This window comes from Melospiza melodia, chromosome Z (genome assembly GCF_035770615.1).
Source record: "Melospiza melodia melodia isolate bMelMel2 chromosome Z, bMelMel2.pri, whole genome shotgun sequence".
Classification (NCBI taxonomy): domain Eukaryota; kingdom Metazoa; phylum Chordata; class Aves; order Passeriformes; family Passerellidae; genus Melospiza; species Melospiza melodia.
Genome location: NC_086226.1, coordinates 64,971,983 through 64,995,633, shown reverse-complemented (window position 1 = coordinate 64,995,633; position 23,651 = coordinate 64,971,983).

Below are 23,651 nucleotides of genomic sequence, written 5' to 3'. Positions count from 1 at the left end.
TGCAGGTGCTGTGCACGGCTGTATACACCTGATCCTGATCATGTCTTGGTGTCTCCTGCCAGTTCTTCCAGAACCTGAGTGCCCTGCTGAACCTATCTTTGTAGGAAAAGCTTTACCAAAGCCCTCTTGGGCATTACACAAATTATTTTTAAGAGAGAAAGGGGAGGTTAGAGCTGTTTATCCTAGTGAAACGCAGCTTGCTTGGAGGTGTCCAACAGAGTTGTTGAGCTGTTTATCTGCTTGGAGAAAAATCTGGTGTGTGGTCTCTGTGTGTGTATGTGTGTGTGTGAGAGAGAATATCCATTTCCATGCAGCAAACAAACCCCAGCCCTACTTTCCAGCTAAATGAGGGGCCCAGGAGTCACTGACCACCTGCTTATCTCTGCAGCTTCCCAATAATCTGGGAGATAGCAAAAAGTCCTATGGAGCTAGCAGAATAAACCATGCAGTGGCACTTGCTGTGGACCCACATGTGCGTGTAGCGTGTACAGTAGCTGGATGCAGACGCTGGGCAGAATTTCAAATCACATGCTGCAGAGTTTGTGTCAAGAGAAAAAAAAACCAACCATCCTATACCAACACCCAAGTTCTTGAATTGCACAGCAGACGAGGGTAGTATTACCCTGTACAAACCAAAACCCATCTCCTTTGGTATGAAGCTGCCTTATCAGTAATGCTCTGCCTTCTGGCTTGTGGGAAGCTGCAGCTGGGAATAGATTTTCGTATCAGATGTTCCAAAAGGCAGCGCTGTAGTTCAGTCACCTCTGGGACTGTGTCTCTCTGTGCCATGCCAATTCCATGCCTCCAGAGGGCAAAGTCAGATCGTGCTTCGCTTTGCACTTGCAGAGGATGGGGAATGAAAGAGGTGTGTGCTGAGGACGGATGGTGTGCTGAACAGCTGCTTTTGCCCTCCCTGCTGGTGTTGAAAATCCTTTCCCAAGTAAGCACTTTCCTTGGCAGAGCCCAAAGCAAACTGAAATGGATACCCAAACAGCATGTGCTGGCTCTTGTCCCTTCTCCTTTCCACATCACACAGCTTAAACTGTCGTGCCAATATTTGGGAGTGAAGTGTTAGTTGTATAACATAGTGCCCTGGAGGCTACTCTCAGTCTGACATTATCATAAAACACTTTAAAGTTTAAAAACACTTTCAAGCCTCTACTCTGGGAGCAGGAGTATGTCTTGTGTTGACCATTGGTGTCTCTTTTGAGTACCAGTTCCCATGGGGAGGGAGCTATGGAGAACATGAAACTCCAACTAACCCTCTTGGGTCTTAGACTGCAAATTTCCTCCATCTGTAAGTCAAGTGGTGCCTGTTGCTGGAGCAGAACAGTTGGTGTTGGTGTTTGTGTTTGTGAAGCATTGCTTTTTCTTTTGATTCCATCATGTTGCAGGAGGGACAAGAGTAAGTAACATAGAAAACACCATAATGAAGTTCATAATACAATAAAAAATGCATGATATCTACATAATATTACCCATACAAAATCTATCACTTGAACTTTCTTTTTATCTCTTAGACAAAGTTTAGAGTTATCATTTTTTCTGTCTAAAGTTTTCAGCTCAGATCCTGCTGACACTAAGGTCATTGATTGTGAGACCACAGCACTGCAGAGTTGTTCCCTGCACAAGGGCTCTGTGCCTTGGCCTCTCAAGAGTGGAGTTTGTTAGTATTGGTAGCTGCCAGACGATTACCCCAACCAAAATCCCACCTGCTTGCATCTCCAAGAGCAATTTCCACCCACGGAAAAAAATCCAGTTCACTCCCCACACAGTTGCCCTGTTACAAACCACACCTCTGAGCTCCCTCAGGGGGAGACTACAGGAACACCATGCTCTTCCTTAGTCCTATGCTCTTTCCAATGCAGCCAAACAAGGGAAGTGGACACTAAATGGTGTGGACAGCCCCTTCATGCACATTGATAGTTTTGTTTCTACATCAGAATTCCTCTCTGAGGTGAGGAAAAGTTTTGCCTCTGTGTCCCAGGACCTACAGGGCTGTATTTAATGTGCTCCAAGTTAAGGCTGTGGTAAAATCAAAATCCCAGATCATATTGGCTGAATGCAAATGAAGTGAGAGCACATACCCATGGCACAGCCTCCACCCCAAGCTCAGCTGTATCTGTCATGGAATGGCACGTTTGGGGTTTTTATTGGCTGTGTGTTTGGTGCCAGCACCTTGCAGTTGGAAGTGTGGAGAGCATCACAGCCAGTGATGACACTTTGTGACAAGGTGCTTCGCCCTACCTGCAGTTTGTGGTTAAGATCTGAGAGGGGGCTATAAACCTGAACCTTTTGGAATAAGACAGCTGATGGCATGACATCATTCATGCACTTTCAGAGCACATTTCACAAAGAAGTATCCAGAGTGACTGAGCTTAAGATACTTTGCACCTAACTGGAGTTCATGGGAGACAAGGACAAAGAGGTGATTGCATGGATTTTGGAAAGACTTTGTGGCTAGATTGTGGTGTGGGTACCAAGGTGAAACCTCTGAGGGAGAACTGATGTGCAGCTGGACATGGAGTATGACCATGTGGCAGAAGAGAGGCTGGAAAACAACATTCTACAAGCGTAGGATTGACAGGGGTAGGACGGTTGGGACAGACGGAGACGAGAGATCTCTGCAGCCAGGTCGTGGAACTTGGGGTTTATTGCAGAGGGTGTGGGTGCTTGGCCCTGCTGGGAGCTGCCAGCCACAGCTCAGAGCACGCCCGAGAGAAGAGAGGGGTAGAGAGGATGAGAGGGTAAGAGAGTAAAAGCAGAAGAGAGTAAAAGGGGTAAGAGCGTAAAAGGCAACAGCGAAGAGACAAGAGCTAAGAGAGCAAAGTTCCCGTTACAATACAATAAATCATCTTCTGTGTTGAATATTCTAATTCTCACTAACCAATCTAGTACAATATACAAATCCTACAGCATTTCCATACCACCTATAAGAATCACTACATTACCATACTGTGTTACATTTTAAACCCTAAAAATTACTCGTTGGACCCCTTCTGCCAAGCTGGCAGGGTCTGCTCGGACCCTTGGACCTGTCTGCAAGCAGAGGGTCTTGTTCCATCAAAAGGGGATTACTTCTAGCCAGCCACACCATTGTTTTCCAGTTGTTCAGTAACTAAGGGATCTCAAATCTTGCTTTCATTTCAATCTCACTTATAGTTTCTATATTCTCAAAATCTTTTGCCAGAAATCATATTTATAAGGCTTTCCTGTTTCATCTTCCCCAACATACAAGGATACTGCATATTTTCACCAGCTTTTCACTTGCCTTGTCTAGTTTCACTCTCCGTCAGTGGCCTGGTTGTTTAGTGCTGTTTTTCCAAATTACTGCAGCTTCTCATCCCTTTGTTGAGTTTTAAATGGGAACTTGTGGCTGCAGGGGGGAAAGAATTTCTTGCTGAGAGAATCACATGGATATTGCCAGTGTCCTGTGGGAGACTTAAGTTAGCTGTTGAGGTCATTCTTCTGTAGACAAAACCAAAACGTCGTGGTGGCTTTAAAATAGGCCGTGTCTCAGGCCAGAAATTGGGGCAAGAGCCATGGGCAGCCTGAGTCTCCATTCCAGCATGGTTCCATTGAGGCAGGGCAGCCAGCATGCTTGCCTGACAGCCCAGCAGCTCCCCTGGCTCTTGCGGGGAAACAGGACCTGCAGCAGGTGAGCTGCCACAGGGGCAGGTGCAGGTGGGCAGGGCAGGCTCTCTCAGAGCAGAATGCCACTTCTGAGCATTCCCTCAGGATGCTGCCCCACTCGGGAATTCGGTGTGAGCAGCGTGATGGCAGGATTGGCCATAGAGCATGGAAGACGTGCAGGATTGGTGCTCTGGGGTGATGGTGGTGCTGAACTAGAGGGAGTGGCTGACACAGGGAGAGGCAAGGCCCCAGCCTAGAGGGACTTAAGGACCCCAGCCTGAGAGGCAAGGCCCCTCACCACAAATAGAAGCACGAATGGAAAGCCTGGGAAGCCCAGCAAAGGAGAGATGCGAGTGCTGCCCTGGGGCAGCAGTGTCCTGTGTGCTGGTCCCAGACTCCGGGGAATGCTGTGCATGGGGCTGGACACCGGCCAGGAGTGACTCTTGCAGCAAGTGAGGTGCGCTCCCCTACTGGGTTTCCTGAGGAGCACAGCCTGCCAGGCAAACTGAGGTCTGTGCCAGCACTCCTGAACGGTTAAACATGGAAACTTGCTGTGCACACTGGCAGCGAGAGCCTTGTTCAGCCAAGACATGGAGCCACAAAATGAAGGGATAGAAAACACCACATGTGATGTGGGCAGCAAGGAATGGTGAGGATGCAGCCTGAGCTGGATGGGCCGTGACACATTAATTTGTTCTCCTGATGAAGGAGAATTTAGAGTTGGTTTCCAAGAGAATAAGCTGCCCATTCTTGCCTTTGCATCACCAAGATATCACTGGGAGTAGTGCAGATCTGTCAGATGCTTCAAAAAGGAGGAGCTGGCTTTTTTTGGAAACATGCAAAGCAGAGTCAGGCTCTTCTATAAGCTGAAAATCACTTGCTATGCTTTTTGGGTGGTGGTGGGTTTTTTGGGGGTTTTTTTTTTTTTTTTTTTTTAGGAAGTTTGCATGGCGCTTGCTCCCCTGAAGTCTGTGAATTTCAGCACCTCATGAAAATCATCCGGATGGGTATCTTTGAATAGCCGTCAGACACTGCTGGCATGGAAATAAGCTCTATTTTGCCTATCAAATGCCCTATTTGGGCAGTCATTCAACAGTTTTGAGAGGCTGAATCTCTGGCGGGGTGAACATCTCCTACTCAGTATTTCCCAGGTACTGTGGTGGGACCAGTCTGCTCTGCTGGCTCCCAACAGGTGCCACTGGCATCTGACAGAAAGAAGCTCCTGCTGAGGGCCCACAGGGTCAGAAAGACCCTGAGGCTTGTGCACAGGAAGTGTTACCTGATGACAAATGTTTTTAAGACAATTACTATTAGCCAGAGTAGTAATTCAGTCCTCTTCACAACTACTAGTGAAACCTGATGCTTGATATCATTACAGCAGTTTACAGGAAATTATTAGTTGCTTGCTTTGGAAGCTGGGAATTAATTATTTAAGTATAATTATTTAATTAATTGCCATGTTGTGAACAAAATCTATGGCAAATATCCTGCTTTACTTCAATAAGCCATGTGGAAAGAAGTATTATTTCTTTTTTTTTTTTTTTTTCTTTGTTGCAGACAGAGCCATATTGTCCTGGAAAATGGCTTTTTCTAACTCACACTTACGCATGGGATAGGGAGGGGACAGGTCATTTTGGCCAAACTGTAGAGTTAAGAGGTAAATTTCCCGGTGCAGGTGAGAGAAATTTCTCAGTGCTCTTTGTTGGCAGTGTTCTTTATGTTGTTTCACCCAAATATGGGTACTTAAACGGTAACAAATTGCAGAGTCAATGCCCTGTAATTTACTAACCAATTCCTCATCCCAAAACATGCTCTGCGCTGTGGTTCTTGCAGAACACTCGCTCGTGGTCACAGACCGTGCATCAGCCAAGGAGGAAGATAAAGGGCAGAAAGGCGCTGGTAGATGGGAGCAGTGGGTTAAGACTGGGAGCACATGAAGGAGGGGAAGGAGAAGTACCGTGGAAAAGGAATGTGGAGAGAAAGGGTTGGGGGTGGAGCTGGAAGGATTTGAAGAGCCTTTGACAGAACACTAGTTGGGAGGTTTGTTTTGTGGAGAGTCTTGTACTGGTAGATGGAAAAAAGCTCACCTAAGTTTTGTCTTCTCTGGGTCTTGGGCTGGAATCAAATGCTCTCAGCATCACTTTAGTGCAAGCAAAAAAACATGAAAAGTAATGTCACATCTTTCTAGGACTGGTCTACACAGACAACGGAAAGATGCTTTTTTGTTCCTTACTTTTTTCTTTAAACTAAGATAAATCGCTGAATAACCTGTATTACTGAGCATTATTAAACAAAACACTTGTTGCCCTTCCCTGGATACGGCAGCTTTTAGCACGCTTTGCGTGACTCTACTTGATAACAAAAATAAGCTGTTTCAGTAGGTGGGTTCAGGCACCCAGCCCTTTTGGAGACATTGTGTGCCAAGTTTGTGACTCATCTTCGGGGCTTTCTGGGGAAGCCCTTAGCGACAGAACAGGTCAGAGGCAGAGCTGGGCGGCAAAGACTTCGGGTCAGAGCCTGCAGCAGGGAGCGCAGGCAGAGACAAAGGCACAGCCACGGCGTGGCTCTGCGGCTGGAGGCAAAGCCCCCAGCTTGGAAATAGCTCCCAGTTAAAGCTGAGGAGCCTCTCTGGGCTCTTTCCTGGCCTTGGGCCCAGGCTGGAGAGTGTGTGTGTGTGTGTGTGTGTGTGTGTGTGTGTGTGTGTGTGTGTGTGTGTGTCAAGCACTGACCGAGGAAAGAAAAATTGTACTTAAAAAGGCCAGAGAACTGCAGCATTGTGTGCGTGCGTGTGCCCGCGCCGTGCGGAGCGCACCGCTGGACGTGAAACCACGCCTGGCAGTGGGGCGAGCTGTGAGCGCCGCTGCTGCCACGGACGCATTCAGCTCGCGGGGGCTGATGCTGGGGATGGGGATCGGTAGGACTCAGTGCTACCCGGCTGTAATTCCATGCCTGAGGCATGTAAATAGTCTTTATTTAGAAAACAAAGTGTAAAGTGGGGATAGTTCGAGTTTATTGGCGCTGGCAGACAAAATCTGAATACTTCTACAAAGAGCCCCTGTTTTTTCCCCCTAGGCCCCTTTGTTCTCATTGCCACTCTCTGACCCTTCAGCAATCACCATGGTAATTACCAAGTAATGCCCTATTTACAAGTACCTTCCGAAATCTGCTGGAGTTTTGCTTGAGCCTGTAACAAAAATGTCTCTCCCCAGACAAGAAAATGGATTATTTCTCAAATTCAAGCTTTTTTTTTTTTTTTTTTTTTTTTTTTTTTTTTTTTTTTTTTAAACAAGACTGAAAAGGCAGTGAATAGCTGGCATCCTGGTGAAGTTAACAGATCTGTGGGGATTTACATTAGATAAGCATCTGCCCAGAGTTTGCCTGCGGCAATACCTCTAACCAAAAGTGCGTAGGTCGTGGTAATCTGAAGAAGTGTTTTTAAGTTTTGTGCTGCTAATAAAAATAGGCAAGGCACTGCATGTATTTCCGGGGACAGCAAAAAGTTTCAGAAATCTCTTTCTGACTTTGGACAGTCTGGTCTTGCTTGTTCTATGACCAGTCCGTATTTCAGTCGTGAAGCCTGTGCCACGGGACAGGTTTCCCAAAGAGATGGTGAGATCTCTGTCTGCCGGACTTTTAAAAATTTTAGTCTTGGCCTGAACAAGCTGATCTAACTTCGGGTATAACCATACTTGAAATTTTTGTTGGAGAAGAAGCTTTGTCATTTCTGCAGTTCTCTCTGTTCGTGTGGTAAAAACACGATTTCCAGGGGTTTCTGTCAAATCAGCTCAAATCTTATCAATGATACAGAAAAGTGCTTTGAGAACACAAGCGAAGGACTTCTCAGAATGCCAGGTGCCTGAGAGGTTTTCTTTCTTCCGGCTGGCTCTGACAATTTTGCTTAGGCAGTTTGGGTATTCATGTGCAAATCACAGATTTGCCGACCGTGCTGGACCATTATCAGAAAACGGATCTTCCAAGTGATTTAACAATCACTTCCAGGATCACTTAATGTTTCGGACCTGGAAAGGGAAGCAGAGAGGGAGCATTTTGAGACTTTTGAGATTCCCTTTCCTTCACTCTGCTGTGAGACAATGCAATATTTCCTCTGTGAGCGTGGCCTGATTTTGGTTGGGATCGAGTTAATTTCCTCAATGGCGGCTAGTATGGGGCTATGTTTTGGATTTGTGCTGAAATAAGTGTTGGTAACACAGGAATGTTTTTGTTTCTGCTGAGCAGGGCCTACACAGAGCCCAAGCCTTTGCTGCTTGTCAGCCACCGGACCGGAGCGGGGGCTGGGGGTGCACACCGGGTTGGGAGGGGATGTAGCCTGGATATCTGATCCCAGCTGACCCAAGGGATATCCCGCAGCGTATGGTGTCATGCTTAGCGTAAAAAGCTGGGGGGAAGAAGGAGGAGGTGGGGGAGGTTAGGAGCAATGGCGTTTGTCTGCCCAAGGCCCCGTGAGGCGCCATGGGGCCCTGCTGTCCTGGAGATGGCAACACCTGCCTGCCCGTGGGAAACGGGAATGAATTCCTTGCTTTGCTTTGCTTGTGTGTGTGGCTTTTGCTTTACCTATTAAACAGTCTCTATCTCAGTTTTCTTGGTGTGGCTCTTCCAGTCCTCCCCCCTATCCCACCGGGGGGAGTGAGTGAGCAGCTGCAGAGGACTCGGTTGCAGGCTGGGGTCAATCCACAACAGAGAGTGTCTTTAGTACTTTAAAAAACAGAGAACAAGGGAGAGGTGGAAATTTAAATGTGAAAATAATTTTTTAAAATACCGTTTCTTCCTGTAAGAAGTGTTTATTTACACGTGAACACTAGAAAAGGTCTGAGGGCAGGGATGGGCTAAGATCTGCTTACAGTAAGCGAGCAGAGGACTCTCTGGTGTGGGCAAGGTGCTGAACACAGAGGGGCAGCCCTGACCTCTGCAGCCAGCAGAAAGAGGGGGCCTCCGCAAGGTACCTCCCCACTAAAGGCAGGAGATCACAGCCGGGCTCAGTGCGGCCTCCCTGAGCCCGGAGAGAAAACCAGGGCAGTGCACCTCATGGGCAGCGCATGGTGCCCCATTCCTTCCTGGGGGCCCTCGCAGGTCGTTCAGGGGACACCGCCTCTGGGAAGTGGAACAAACCAACATCCCTGCATGGACCACAGCAGCGAGGGGGAATAACCCAAAGGAGGGGGCATTGGTGCATCCCCTTGGCTGGAGCTGCCAGCCCAGTGCTGTCAGCAATGCTGTGCCATGCTGAGGGCTCAGCTCTGCTGGAGGAATGGGGTGGCTCTTGCTGGTTCAGTGCAAATAGCTGAACACTGAAGGTAATTTCTTTCATTCGCTTCTTACACATCCTGAATGGGGCATGTCAGTTTTTTCTCCTCAGAACTAGTCTGGGCAACACTGAGAGAGGAGTTGAAAAATCGGAGCTAATCCTGCGGGAATGACTCATTCTGGCATAGGATTTGCAAAGCAAGATGAGAAGTTCAGGTAATACAAAGGGAAATGGAGGCTGTAGTAAAACTCTGTGGTTTGGATAACGACAGTTAAACTGCTACAAAGTCAAAGTTGGAAACCCCCTCCCAACAAATTGCTGAACTCAAAACCTTGGCAATGTCTACAGCAAGTCAATATTCAAGCGCACTAGTTGCAGAAACTGAGGCTCTTTCCCATGGGACCTGTAAGTTGGATTGCTAATTACCATGGGTCTGGAAAACAGTTACTATTATTTCATCATTATTTTTAATTAAACATAAATAAAGCAATGGCCATCCTTTTAAAGTTGGACTTTGAAATATTTTCTGCACTTTTTAGCCAGGATTACCCTGGCCAAGTCCAAACAGAGAAACACTGGAATTTTGACAAAGTTTTAAGGTAATTTTCAAACAGATTTCTCTGGCAAGGACACTAGAGTAGTTGGGGTGAAAGCACAAGCCTAGCCAAAATATCTGGGCCCAGGAAGGAAGCTTCGGTTTCTAGAAGGTATAATAGATATAGGAATATTTTTCTCCTGTGTCCTTTCACAAGTCTTTTAATTACTTTAGCTTGCTTTTAACTACTTTAGCTTGCTTTCTTCACCTGGTATCTTTGCAGACACATCCACCAGATTGCAGACCAGTAGCTCAAGAGAGCACACCTCCAGAGCGCAGATTAGAGAAAGTAATTATTCCATTATTATTTAAAACATTTCACCTTGTAAAATAAAAACGTTGGTGTGGTTACAGCAAAAAGCTAAAGCATCAGGGAGCCACAGAGGACACTTTCCCATCCCAGCTGTAAGAATCAATCTATAACACAGCTTCTCCCACTTGTTAGTAGAGATATGACACTTGCAGGAGAAGTGCACTTAGATGAAAGTAAAGACTAAGTTTTAAAGGAAGATATTTCTGAAATGCCCAGAACATTAGCAGAAGTGTGGCAGCCTTTCAGTAGAGGGAGGTCCTGATCTACAAGCCAGGGTGAGAGAAAACCAGCTGATCTTTATGGGCAGACCAGCTGAGACCTGCTGGACCCCTGGGTGCTTATGCCTGGCAGGCAGTGAAATGCTGGAGTCCCTGTAGCACAGCTGTGGCAGCAACAGCTTGTGTCTTGCTGCTCTTTAGACTTCGCTGTGGGCAGGTCTGAGCTGCAGAGGGGTCTCTGGAAGTAGCACACGGGATCTCTGGAAGCAGCAAATGGGATCTCAAGGCTTGCTGGAGCTGTCAGCCCACCCAGGGCCCGGTGGGGCTGGGCCAGGGCAGCTCAGCTGTGCCTGCTCGGCGGGGCTGGTGCAGCTTGGGGCTGCTGTGCATGCCGGCGCATTCTCCCGAGGATTAGCCCGGCAAGGAATGTGGGGCCGGAGGAATGTCCTCCCGGTGCAACCTGAAACCCTCGGTCTGGTACAGCCTGAAAAACAGGGTGGGTAGTGGCAGCTCGGCAGCGCCGTGACCCCTTGGCTCCGCGGCTGGGGGCCGTGGGAAATGATTTCGGGTGTTAGAACCCGGACTGGAGCAGTGGCCTCGCATGCTGCATGGCTGGGGAGCAAGCAGCTCCCCCAAGAGCAAAGGACCTCAAGTGAGGGCACTGTTGGCAGGCTTGGACTCGTCTCCCAGTACATTCTGCCACTTTCTGTGGCACCTCTGCCCCTACAGAGCAAGCTAGGCAGTGGTTATGGGGAAATGGGTTTTTCTTCAACACTCTGGGCCTTGAGGGTTCTTTACTCTCCCTCTTACACCCAGCTGCTTGGCACAGCTGTCAGTGTAGATGCTGACCCAGCTCTATAGCCACCAGTGCTCTTATCAGTGTGGCATCAGGAGGTGTGTGCTGCTGTGTGCCCTTTCCTACAACACCCTTGAGCAAAGAGGGTGTAACCGGCCAGGAAAGCCATGCTAGATGATGTTACTGTTCTAAAGCCATCTGGCAAATCCAAAATAAAACTCAGTCCACAGATGATGCTCATCCCAATTGATTCCTTCATAGAGCTCAGCCTCTCCCCACATTGCTTGCTTCAGAGACAGACCACAGTTGCTTTTCTGGTCCCAAGCCTTCCTCTAGTACCAGGTGTCACACAGCTTGCACAGCAGAGGTGCTGCCTCACCTCTCTGCCAAGTGAGGGGTGTTTCAGCACAGCACGAGTCTCCAGGGCCAGGGCTGGGTGTGGATGTCTCATATCTCGTGCAGCTGCTGTGCACAAAGCTGTTTTCCAATGAGCTCATGGCAGGGTCAGCGCCAGAACCGGGGCAAACGGAGCGTAAAGAGGGTTTGCACCCACATGCTGGCCCCATGCAACCTGCATTTGGAAACTGGGACTTAACTCCTGATCAAATTCCTGCCAGGTTATTGCTCAACCTCCTTGTCCAGGCAGGAGCTGTGTGTGCTAGGTGAAGGCATTTGGCCTCATGCAGCTACACAGCAATATCTCTTCTGGCAGCTGCTGCTTTGGGGTTTTTTCCCTCCCCTTATCTGGAGGGGCTGCCAGACCCCTATGTGATGACTGGGGATGCTCTTCTCTTATGGGCACATTCCTGGCAGCGCCTAGCTTTTCCTGTGGCTAACTCGGCAGATAGCTTAATAGTCCTGCTGCATGAAGCAGAGACTTAGGAACTAGTTCAGCATTAAATATGCTGGGACCCTGAAGTTCAGCGCTTCCTTGTACTCCTGTTTGATGTAGCCATAGATCTCTCAGCTGCCCAGCTCCTGTCTGGGAAGCTAAACCAAGGCAAAAGCCCAGCTAATAGTTTAGAGACCCTGGAGATAGAAAACTGCACTGTTGGCCCATGATTTGTGTAAGCCCATCTGCAGTCCTTTTGCACTACAAAGACCTGGGGACAGGTAAACCTGCAGAAGGAGGTAGGAAGGGATAGAAGGAAGGAAGCTCTGAGGGCACCACAGAAAATCCACAGCAGACTCAGGAAGTGCCATTTCTGTCGTGAGTAGATAGAAGTGTGGATCTCCCTTCCTTGAAATACAGACAAAAGCTGTTGCACAGGGCCCCATGTGCTCGGGGATGACCCTGCCCCTTGAGCAGTGAGGCTGGACCATGTGACCCACTGAGACTTCCAACCTGACTCTGTGACTATGGAGTACCAACCAGCACAGGTGGCCCTGCTGGTGACAGGAGCAGCAGCACTGAGCTGCCCCCTTACATCCGTGGCCCCAGGCACCCTGAGCACTGCCAAAGAGAAGCAGAGGCTGACTCATAGTGACGAGCAGAGCAAAGCCTGATAGGGCTGGGGGCACAGCCACAGAGAGGCTGAAGCAATAGAACAGGATGGCCCCCAGAGGCCTCAGACATGTCTTCCAGGGCAGATCATTGTTCTTTTGCTCTACCCTCATTCCTTTACTATTAAGAAAATGTTCTGGATCAAAAGCAAGGCATCACCTTCCCTTTTCACCCTATCTTCTCTCCCCTGCAAACCAGCAGAGTAGCAATGGCTGTGGGGTTGCAATGAACAGTTTTCCATCTCCCGCATCTTATGTCCCAAAGAGCCTGAAACCTGCAGGTTTTCACCCAAAACCCTCAGCCAGTTCCTGGCATTATCCTGAGCACATGTTCCATCTGTTCAGCTCCTGTTTCCTTTCTGTGAACCAGTGATAATGGCTTCCCTTGTCTTTCCCCTGGAAAGACACATTGGGCACATTGGGCAGGTACTAGGTAGGAAACATCTGCATCCAGACCTCACCACTGACTCATTACCACTCAGGCCCTTAAAATGTTCCCGCACCATGGACTTTTCTCCCAGAACCTTTCCCAGCCTTCTAGGCATTAAGCCTAAGATGGCACAGTGCCGGAGGAAGACACAGTACTTTCCTAAATGGTGCCTGAGGTTCTTCTCTGTTTTTTTGGTGTTCATCATATTCCATTTCTTTGATTTTTTTTTTTCCCTTCATCTGTTTTGGAAGCCTAGAGGGCTTTCAGGAGAGGTCACTTAGGGAAAGAGGCCACAGAAAGGCAGACATTTCTCTCTGGTTTTCTTCTGAGTCAGGGTAGGAGGTTTGGAGCAGAAGTTTATGGAAGGACTTGGGATATATGTCTACTGCTCAAATAATTGTCTTGGTCCAGTGATGGAAGCACAGAAAGCTTCTCCCAGGCAGCTATACCCTGTATTATGGTACAGGGCAGGTCTTGGGCAGATGGAAAGCACATTACCACTGTGTGAAATCCTGGGGCTGAGGTGGGAAAGAGCACGTGTCCCCAGTGCTCAGAGCAAATTCACTGGGGTGCCTGGCCCCTGCAGCCCGCAGGCATCTCCCCCGACACCCGCAGGAACAAGGACAGGAGGACACTTGAGCTGCCAGGGCTTCTGGCCTTGTGAGTGGCTGGGACCCCACCATGGGCTGCCCTGTGTGCTGCTCTGGGCCTGGAGGAGCTCCTGCCTGTTTCTGGCAGGACCTTCAGTCACAGCCGGAATAGCACCGGGCTCTGGGGGGTCTCCTGGCAGCCACAGCTGCCCCTGCCAGAAGAGACCCATTGTGCCTGGCTTGCTCAAAGCACTTCTGGAGTTCTGTAAATGAAACCGCCAGTGCATGAAATATGTAAATACTCCTCTGAGCAGTGACGCTGACCCTTGGTCCCTCTTTCTGGCCGACTGATCTTTCGATAGCTTAGCCTTAATGGAAGGGTCTGACACCACCTCCTTATGCCCTCCCACTAAGAGGGCAACATGTAGCCTGGAGGAGCAAGTATTGCTCTGTAAAAGGGGGGCAAGGTGGGAAAGGGTTGTCCATGGGCAAAGAAGGAGTTGGCATGGGGGGCCCAGTGCATGGGGTTTGGGAAGGAGAGTTTTCTCCCTTTGGGAGGCAGAGCAGGAGTACCCTGGGGAGCGGGTTGGTGTCCATGAAATTTCCACTGCAGACACGTTCCTGGAGTTCTCCATTGCCCAGCAGAAGCTGGGTCCGCATGTCTGCTCACACCAGAGCCCCTCAGGCACCATGTGCCCCAGCTGCTGCAGGGGAAAATGCCTGGTTTGGGGCTGGGCTGGGCTTTGACAGGGGAATGTATGCACAGATCAGCGCCTGAGCTCCATCCCCTGTGCTCAGGCTACATTACCAGCAAGATGCTGAGTAACTTCTGGGTAGCGTGAAACAATATTTCCCAAACCAGCCCTGCCCATGATTCATCAGAAGAACTCTTATCTTCATCATTCAAAAGCTTTTGTCATTTAAATGAAGGAACAACTTCCTGCCGGCTGGATGGGCGATTACCCAACACGAACTGCGGATATTCAAAGGGAAGGGCCTGAGATCCATTAGTTGGCTACAGGCTATTCTTCAGCCCAAGAGCCAGGATAATCCTAGGTGGGAACATCCTCAAAGGGGTCAGCTGTTAAAGGAATTTAAGTGCCTTTACATTGGCATCCAGAGCCCTGCTGGGAAGCTGAACCCTATGGAAGACCTCCCGTGACCTTTTTCACAAGTCTTGGGGGAAGGCTTCTAAATCACTGAGGCACGTCTGAAGGCTTCGCTCTCTGTTTTCTCCATCACTGGGCTTTCAAACAATTGCATCCTTGTCACACATTTGTGAAGGAGAAAGGGGGAGATGAAGAAAGAAATTTCAATAGTCTCAGGGCTTTGCTTACGGCTGTGTTAATGCTGAATAGCACGCGGAGGTGGAAGGGATATCCTGAACAATGTCTGGTCTCCAGGCAGAATCCGTTTCCCATGACAGTGCCTTTCTGAAGCAGGAATGCCAGCATGAAGCAAAACTTGTTAAAGTAGTAAAGAAGAGATCTCTATTGTGTCCTGTGTGACAGAATAATCCTCCCTCAAGAGCAGACTGCTGTCTCTTTCCCTCCCATCTGTGAATTTTGGCTTCAATCAACTTCGTGATTTTTGCAAGGTATAAAATTAAAGTCCTACCCCTTAAAAGCAAACCAGCCAACCTTGCAGGATCTTCCCACAGACATGCCCACAACTGTGACTGTAGTTTTCCTGTACTGATTCTTAAAATGTCTGACTGCATTTACCTGAAATAAGGTTTCCTGTTAGGAGTTGCATTTGATAGGAAGAAACAAACATTTTCAATATCTCCATCCATTCCACTGGTTAAACATAATTTCCCTTTCTCAATGCTTTATTTGCAGGTTATCACTGTGTTTCTCAATTTTCTCCTTTAAATTTCTCCCGATTTTTCTCTTTAAAGCTTTCCTTTCTGAAGTACCTGTGAAAAAGAGCAGACAGTTATTTAGACTTACCAAAGCTATCTTGCTCCTGTCTTTCCAGCTCCTTGTGCTTTGTGCTTGCCCCACATTTATGTTCTGTGTTTGTACCCTGGATAGTGTGTCTCATCTCACAGCTCAGCCTCTTAAGGGTTGTATTAATAATTAATCACAAGTGTCATCAGTATTGTCAATATATATATATATACAGGAGTTGAATATACCAAATTAAAAGTGAAACAAGGCCTTAGTAGGGAAAGTGAGTTGTTCTTTCCCCCTGCTGTATTTCAAAAAGCTACTGATTGTCGTGTCCTTTCCACTTATCTGTGATTCGGCCATCAAAGGAAAATAGGTTGGGGTTTTGTGGTTTTTTTTCGGTCTGGGAATGGAGAAAATCCTAGTAATGAGTCTGGTATTTGTATTAAACAGTCTTCAGTGGAACAGAGCATCTTTCCAGGTCTGTGAGCACAAGGGAAATGATGCACATAGGGGATGCCCAGCTATTGGAATCCGTGCTCACAGCTCAACAGACTTCATAATGGATCCTGGAGACAGGGGTTTTTAATTTCATGTGCCCGAGGTGAGCACAAGCCCTGGACACCAACCATCAAAAAAATGAGTGTCAGTGACATCCCTGGGACCTGGCTGGGCTCCTGTGCAGTCCCTGTCCAGGAACCACTGGGCAGGCGTGGGGCATGCTTCTGGTGTCCTCACACTCCTGTCCTGTGAGATGGTTAAAGGATCTGTAGCCTGGAATATTTGGAGGGAAATTACCATGTCAAACAAATGCCAGTGTTGGTGGGACCTTCACTTTGTTGGTAAGTGGTACCCAGATTTGGGTGTGGCACTTGAGGCTTAAGTGACTTGTTACAGCCTTTGCACACAAGCAAAACAATTCCTCCTAAATTTCAAAGTTACACATTTCCAAATATGATAACAGCTCTGCACTGTTTATTTAGGGATTCCCTACATTTTTGAAACAGAAGTCCGTCAGCAAGCACTCAGACTATGGATCTTAGTTCATCAGTAATTTAATTATGTAGCCTTAAGATTCAGACTGCCTCTTTTTGAGAGGTATGCTCTAGTTGAAGCAGGTGGGTTTGGTAATCCTGTACCACAGCTGAAACTGGTCCATTTAGCTCCACATAATGTGATACTCGAAACCAGCCCCCTCACTGCACACAGGAGCACTATCATGCCAGACAAGCAGGGTCCACGCCGCTGCTGGAGTTTCTAGATGCACACTTCAGACTGTAAAGGTATGCTTTGGTGGCTAACCAAATTATTTCTTGAATTTGATCCAAACTGACAAATGGTTTTAATTGAAAAGAGAGGAGTAAAAGTTCCTGAACGTGGAAACAACACATTTTGACATTTTCCAAAGAATTCCTTTGCTTTCTTGTTTCAAGAGAAGCTTTCAGTTTGAAACTGACCCTGAGCTGTTTTCTTTTTTTTTTTCTTCTTTTTTCAATTAGTGAAAAAACCCACAACCCTCTGAAAGGAAGAGGACGGTTTCCTTTTGGTCCAGGTGAAGTGAAATAAGTAGTCTGGCTCACTTGCTGCCATGCACAGTCAGTAACTTGCCCTCCCTAGACATTTGCATGCTGAAAATCAGTGTTCACAGGAAGAAGAGAGTTCAGGAGAAGCAGGGTGAGATGGGTGCACCATTTCTCTGGTGGACCATTCTAAAAATTGTTCTCTAAAAACTTTTTAATTGCCAGTTCCTTCAAGTGTGGAGGGATGCAGTTTCTGATCATAATCCCACCACCATTGTACTGCTGTAACAAGTGGGCTGCTCTATCTGTAAAGAAGAGCCCACCCATGGCAATTTAGAGCTGCTCAGAGGGGAATACCCACTCCCATGGCTCGCCTGTGGGCTGAAGTGGTTTGAGTCCTTCTTATGCATTTCAGTGAGTCCCCACTCTCCAAAAATTGCTGACAGTAGTGCATCCTCCATGTGTGGGAAGTGTAGCACAACACCGTGTGTTTGCGTAGGTGCCAGTCCACTTGTGCTTCCATCAGCTGCAAACTTCACCAGAAACAGCATCTTCTCCTACCTAGATCTTTGGCTACTTTACTTCAGAGCAATGCACCAAGAACAATGTCAGCTGGATCTGTGTCAGGAATAGTCAGAAAAAGAACTTTCCACAGAGTTATTTTTTTATCTGTTACTTGCTTTTTAATCCATGTGACAAGTAGATCACAGATATTCAAGGGATACTTATTAGGCACCTAAAATGAGATTAAGTGGACTGGCAAAGCCAATTGGCTGCTGCAATTATCTTCCTCCTGCTTACATTGCACCTTTAGCTGAAATTTGGGCAGGACTGATGAGAAACCAGGATCACTCATGGGTGTAAGTTAGTATTAGTCATATTTCCCTGATTTCTGCGTGGCTGCTACAGATTTCAGATGGAAGCCAAGTGGAAGAGAGATTAAACTTAGTGTTGCTTCCTCCAGCCCAAGGTCTCTTGCACAGTCAAGATGTTTCAGCACTTTTGGGAAGGTCCATATGTCATTGGGGTTGTTGTAGGTGTTCATATGTGATCTCCTGGCCACCTTCACTGCACTGTCTGTGGTTCCTGCAGTTTCTTGTCAAAGGATGGGGAACCCATGCCCCTCTGAGGAGTATGCTGTGGGGGATAAGCTCAGAGAGCAGTTGCTTGGCCCAGTTTATGTGAGTAAAATGCCATGCCTTGTGAAGGAAGAGATATAAAATAGAATCTTCTTAACAGAGTTAGTCCACTTTGACAATAATGTCAGGGGATGAGATGAAAAGTGTGGTACTGATACCTAGATATAGCTTACAGTTTCTTTAATGCTAAGACAGTTTTATTTGAAAGGAGATTGGGTTGCAGTGCATGGACACAGTCCCCGTGCTGCTGTCCTAAGGGTGAACAGTAACGGGAGTTCTGTTTGAGAGGGGGGTCCTAAAATCAGTGGGCATATGGCACTTAGGAGAATGGCACAAGACTGGTGCCAAGCTCCACTTTGTTAGCCCTGGATTTAATAGATAGGCACAAGAGTCCTCAAAATTTGTCCAGAAAAATTTGTATTTAGAAACAGGGGCCTTGACTGGAAAAACTGAGATGTCTGACAGAGAGAATATCAGCAAGCAGAAGGGATGACTGCACATGCATGGGGGTGTGTGCATAAATTTTCCATTTACATAAGGATGGTTGGCAAAGGCTCTCTGGGCTCTAGAAGGAGAGAGGCCCAAAAGCTCAGATGACATTTGCTGGAGAGCAGAGAAAGGAGCTTGTGGGCAGGCCTCAAACACATGCAGTATATTTAGCTGGTCATCATAATTTCTGATGTGTTTTGGTTGTGAGGGGAGAAATCCTGCGGAGCGGAAGGCAGCTTGTGTTTGTGATACCAGACAAAAGTGAAAGACAGCTAATGTACTGTAGGTGGGTCATCACCCCTAAATATGCCGTGGGTGCAAACTCCCTAAATTTAAAAATCTGAAAAAGCGAAACCATCTGTTTGATACGCATTTTGTAGCAGCAAGGATTACTCTGTGTGTGTGTGCCACTGTGCCGGGAGAGCCGACAAAAAGAAACTGGCAGCAAATCTGCAGTGACCAGCCAGAGCAGCAGCCTGGGATAAGACAGCATCCAGCCCAAGGACTCTGGGGAAACAGGTGAGGAGAGCTTGGACTTACTACACTTCAGGAGAGGACTTGTTACTCATTGTGTCCTGTCTCTCTGTTGTCCACTTCCTTTGTCTCTTGTAGGACATGGCACCATAAAGACTTGAGTTTAATATCCCTGAGACTGAAGCCAGGATAACATCAACAGTCCTAAAATTTTATTTTTGTCGGTGTTGTTGCAAGCAAGAGATGCCAGCTGCTGAGTGCTCCAGACTCCCTAGCAAGGCACTGGGCTAGGACAGACTCTGCTTCAAGAGAGCATGTTGTGAGCCTCCCTGGCAAGTTCTTCAGATGCCTGTTCTCCTCCAGTGTTGTATCACCTATGTCTGCTGCCCCCAGGAAACCACAAAATGATCCTCAAACTCCTTCCCTCCAGTTTCTGTCTCATGGGGCTGAGATTAGAACATGTTTCAACTTAACGTCCTGCAACTTTGCTGGCTTCTCTCCCAAGGAAAAGGTGTGGAACAGACATTTAGAGAGGTCGAGGAAACATTCAGGCAGAGGGGGAGCAATCCATCCCTTTTTTGAGAGGGAAGTTCCTCTCAAAAATGGCAAATCCTTTGTTAAAAAGTGATAAACTTAAGGTGTGGGTTTTTTTGTTAAAACTAGTTGAGAAGTTTTGTGCAGAATTTGTTAAAAACCATTTACAGTTGTAAAACAAATGTTTAAAGACTAATTAAAATAAAAAAAGAGGTCTTCCAGTGAAGCTCAAACTCAGCCTTCCACACTCATGGAGAGCCATTCCCAGTGGACTGAGCTAGCTGCAACTAGGTACTGCCAGATGATACCCCAATGGTGCTGTGCTCTGCAGTTTCACTGGGATGGCTCACACACAATTCTGCGTGGGGGGATCCTTGCCTGAGCTGTTCCTCCAGCTTGCTGGTGACTCACAGGCATGAAACACAAAATTGAGAAATATGCTGCCGGTGACAGCCCTCTTTATCTCCAGACCGTGTCTGTAGGGCTCTAGAGCCTACCTAGATTATCCCAGCCATGCCTGATCTCTCACTTGTCTGTTCACCTCCATCCTTCCAGAGGCGTACAGCAATGCCATCACTGGCTAAAGCCTTATCTTTTTCCCATCTGGGTTTCTCTTCCAGGAAAAAGGATTGTACCCAGTTCCTTCTTGCAGAGGCAAGGAAAGCCAGGCCCCTCTGCTAGTGTCTCTCACACCACATAAGCCCAGGAGAAGGCCATCTCTGCTCTGAAGCAGCCTCTGGGCTCAAGGCCTTATTAAATAGTAGAGGAAGAGAATCACACGCCTACCACAAGGTTTCATATTCAGCCAGTTAGCTTTGACAGCAGCTTCTACCTGTGCTCTCTGCAGCAGAGAAAACCTGCCTAGGTTTCCTGATTTTCATTCCACATGCAGCCTGTAATGCAGCATCCTGCTGCAAGCTCAGCGGATCATTTCCAAGTCAATGGAAACTTCCAGCTGAGCCGTGCTCGGCAACTTCACTGCTGCCTTTCCTGCTCTGCAGAAGCCCTTGTTTCTCTGTGCTCTTCATGCCTCTTCTCACCTGCACAGAACATGGAGAAATCACCAGCAGCTGAGATCTGAGGCTGTTTTCGCTGCTGCATCATGACTGTTCCTCCAAAGATCAGTGATGTGACAGGCTTGCTATATAGAAATCAAACACCACTAGCATGCATAACAAAATTTTTTAACATTTTTAACATGAGGCACCTGTGGTGAAAGGTTTAACTTTTCTTTCTGAGGCCTTTGTATCAGCCATCAGGGGGATGACAGGAAGGACAGCAAAGGAGGAGTGTGTGGCACTTCTCTCTACATCCCCACATCTCCCCAAGCCTCTTACAGGATCCTGTGCCACATATTGTTGTTGCTTGTAGGATGGAAAGATCAGCTTCAGAAGGATCGCTGTGGGGATCCTTGAAGAATTGCAGAAGAGTTTACAGCTGGTGGTCTTAATCCCAACTACCTGATCAAAGCAGTGCTGACAAAAGCTAGGTCATGCTGCCCAGGCCTTATCCTGTCTGTCTGGGGAATCTCCAAGGACAGAGATCTCGCCACCTCTCTGGTGCCTATCCCAGACCTGCACTACTCTCATAAAAAGAGGTTTTTTTCCATATGTCCAACAAGAATTTTCTCTGTTGCAGCCAGTGCCTATGGTCTCTTGTCTTTTCCCCATGGACCTTAACAATAGTCCATGTCTCTCTCTCCCATGTAACCCTGTGGGACAGTGGACTGGATGACAGCAGTACCGTCTTAACCTTCTCCTCTCCAGGCTGAACAAGCCCAGCACCCTTCTCTTCCATCATGGGTCACTCAAATGCAAAAAGGATTGCTTCTGACCACTTTCAACAAGAAAGTGAACCACCCTGAAGAAGCAGCCCAGACACCCAGCCAACATCCCACCATCAATATCAATGGAAATGTACTGCAGAGAAGTGGTAATCCCCTGAAAAAGCCCACTTAAACTCCCTGTAGATTTTTTTGGTCTCTTATTTCTGTCCTTCTCATACTCCTCTTTCTGGTGCTTAGCTCTGAAGAGACACACTGCTCTCTGTGTGAGCAGAACAGGCTGCATTACCATCCTAAGAACACTCTGTCTCCAGCAGATCCTCTCTCCAGTCTCCACTTGCGTGAGCTGTTGAGTGGTTAAGTGTGGATTCAAGCCTCCTTGTCATAGCTGGCTAGGCAGGCATTTCCCTGGCGACACCGGGTGCATCCTGCCGGAGAGGTGAAGGCTCTTGAGTTGGCTGGAGTGGGGGAACATGCAGACCTCGGGGACTTCTGTTTCCCACTGTGCTTGACTACAAAATGTGCTGTGGCCCTAATCACACAGCTGTTGTCTGTAACACACTAGATATAATGTAAGACACAGCCTTTCCTGAACCAGAGAAGGACTGATAAGACTGTTTATCTGCAGCTACTTCTCCAGGATGAGCCATGAAGCATACCCTAGTTAGTGAATAGAAGGATTTAGCTGGTTTCAGTGCTTGGGAGTAACTAGTTTGTGCTGAAATCACTGGAAACTCTCACTGCCACATGGATCAGGGCTCCAAAGGCCATGGTTCTTCACACTAAGGTACTATAACAAACTGTCCTGATGCATCCTAGCAGGCTAGACACCAGACTGCTAAAGACTGCATGCCAGAAAATTCCAGGTAGTTGCTGATGCCAGTCTCATGTCCAAAAGCTGTCAGACAAATCAGTGGGAAAACCTGAGAAAGACATTTTCGTGTAAAAATCTTGCCTCTCTCATAACTTTTTTGTGCAGGCCACATTTTATGTTGCTTGATTGTCCAAGGAAGGAAAGGCACAGAGCATTCAGTGAGTAGATCTAATGTGAAAAATAGGATTTGGGGAGTGCCTGAATAAAATTGAATAGGGAGGCAGACATGCTCTGCAGCATGTTGTGGATGTCAGAGGCAGTTGCTGCAAGTTTCTTGCACATGCTGCAGAGAAGGTAATGCAGGACTACAATGCATTACAGAGGGACAAAGCTCTTCTGGCTGCTCTGTTTCCTAGGCTCCATCATCTTTTTTGTGGTTTTTTTCATTTTGTAACTGCAGGAAAGAAACTTCCTTTGAGAAGGTCTTTTAAACTCAGAAACATGGATCTTTCTAAACTTTCCTGTTAAATATTTACTGTCCCAGACAGAAAATGCTTCATTCATCGTCTGAATGCCCCTACCTGGAAAAGAGTTACAGAGCTTCAGAGATCTTTCAGCAAACAAATTCCTTCTCATTACTGGCTCTGTGGGCATGACTGCTCTCAGAAAACTTGAAAGTCAAGCTGCTCTGGAGTGCTGCCCATACATGTTTACCTTGTACTCCAGCTTCCCTCTTCAGACTAAATCAGGTACTTTTTGTCTGGTTTGCCTAAACAAGTACAGCCGAGGAACAAATGCTGGAGCATTCCTCGGGGTTCAGCCAGGCTAGTTCTGGGTTTCTGACATTAATTTCTGTATGATTCCTATAAACTCCAGGTTAACCAGCAATACCTGCATACTCCTCAGCACCACACAGAGATATCAGAAATGCTTGTATATTTTTTATGTGCACTTGACCTTACTTGCTTACACCTTGCTTCAGGCTTGTTCTCTCACATGAAGTACAGCTGACATCTGCAAAAAACTACTTTTTAACCCACGGTCAGACTGTGGGCTGCCCTGCCTAGGGAAGCAGGCATTTTAGATCTTGAACTTGAGCTGCCAGTCTCTGAGAGGCCATGGGGCTAAGCTGGAAGTTGCAAAGGTGACCATGAAGGGCAAGCCATTTCCGCTGCAGCCTGGACTGCTCCTGTCAGAGCTTCACTGGAAGGAGCACAACCCCACAGTGTTCCACAGAAGTCTGGTCACCATCCCCCAGGCTGAAAGACGCTGCATTCAGCAGGAATAAATAACTTTGTATTGTGTTGGGTGGAGGACATGACTGCAGTGTGATGAGAATATTTAAAATATTGCATGCACCTGAAATCAGTGCAATAGGCTAAAACCACCCACACCACAACTAGTGAACCTGTGAGCAGTGAGCATGCTGTGTTAACAGTTTCAGTGAAATTTCAAAAACTGAAATCCAATTGTTTCTCTCTCAGCAATTCAGTGTATTTCATTCCTCAGATATTAAGTTATACTGACATATTTCAGAGCATCACAGAGAGAGCCCGTGTATACTTCTGGAGTAGTCCTTGGGAAAGATCTGGCCTACAGATTTTGCAGCATTGCTCAACAGTTAACGTCTGCATCTTGTACCTATATTGGAAAGCAAATGGCAAC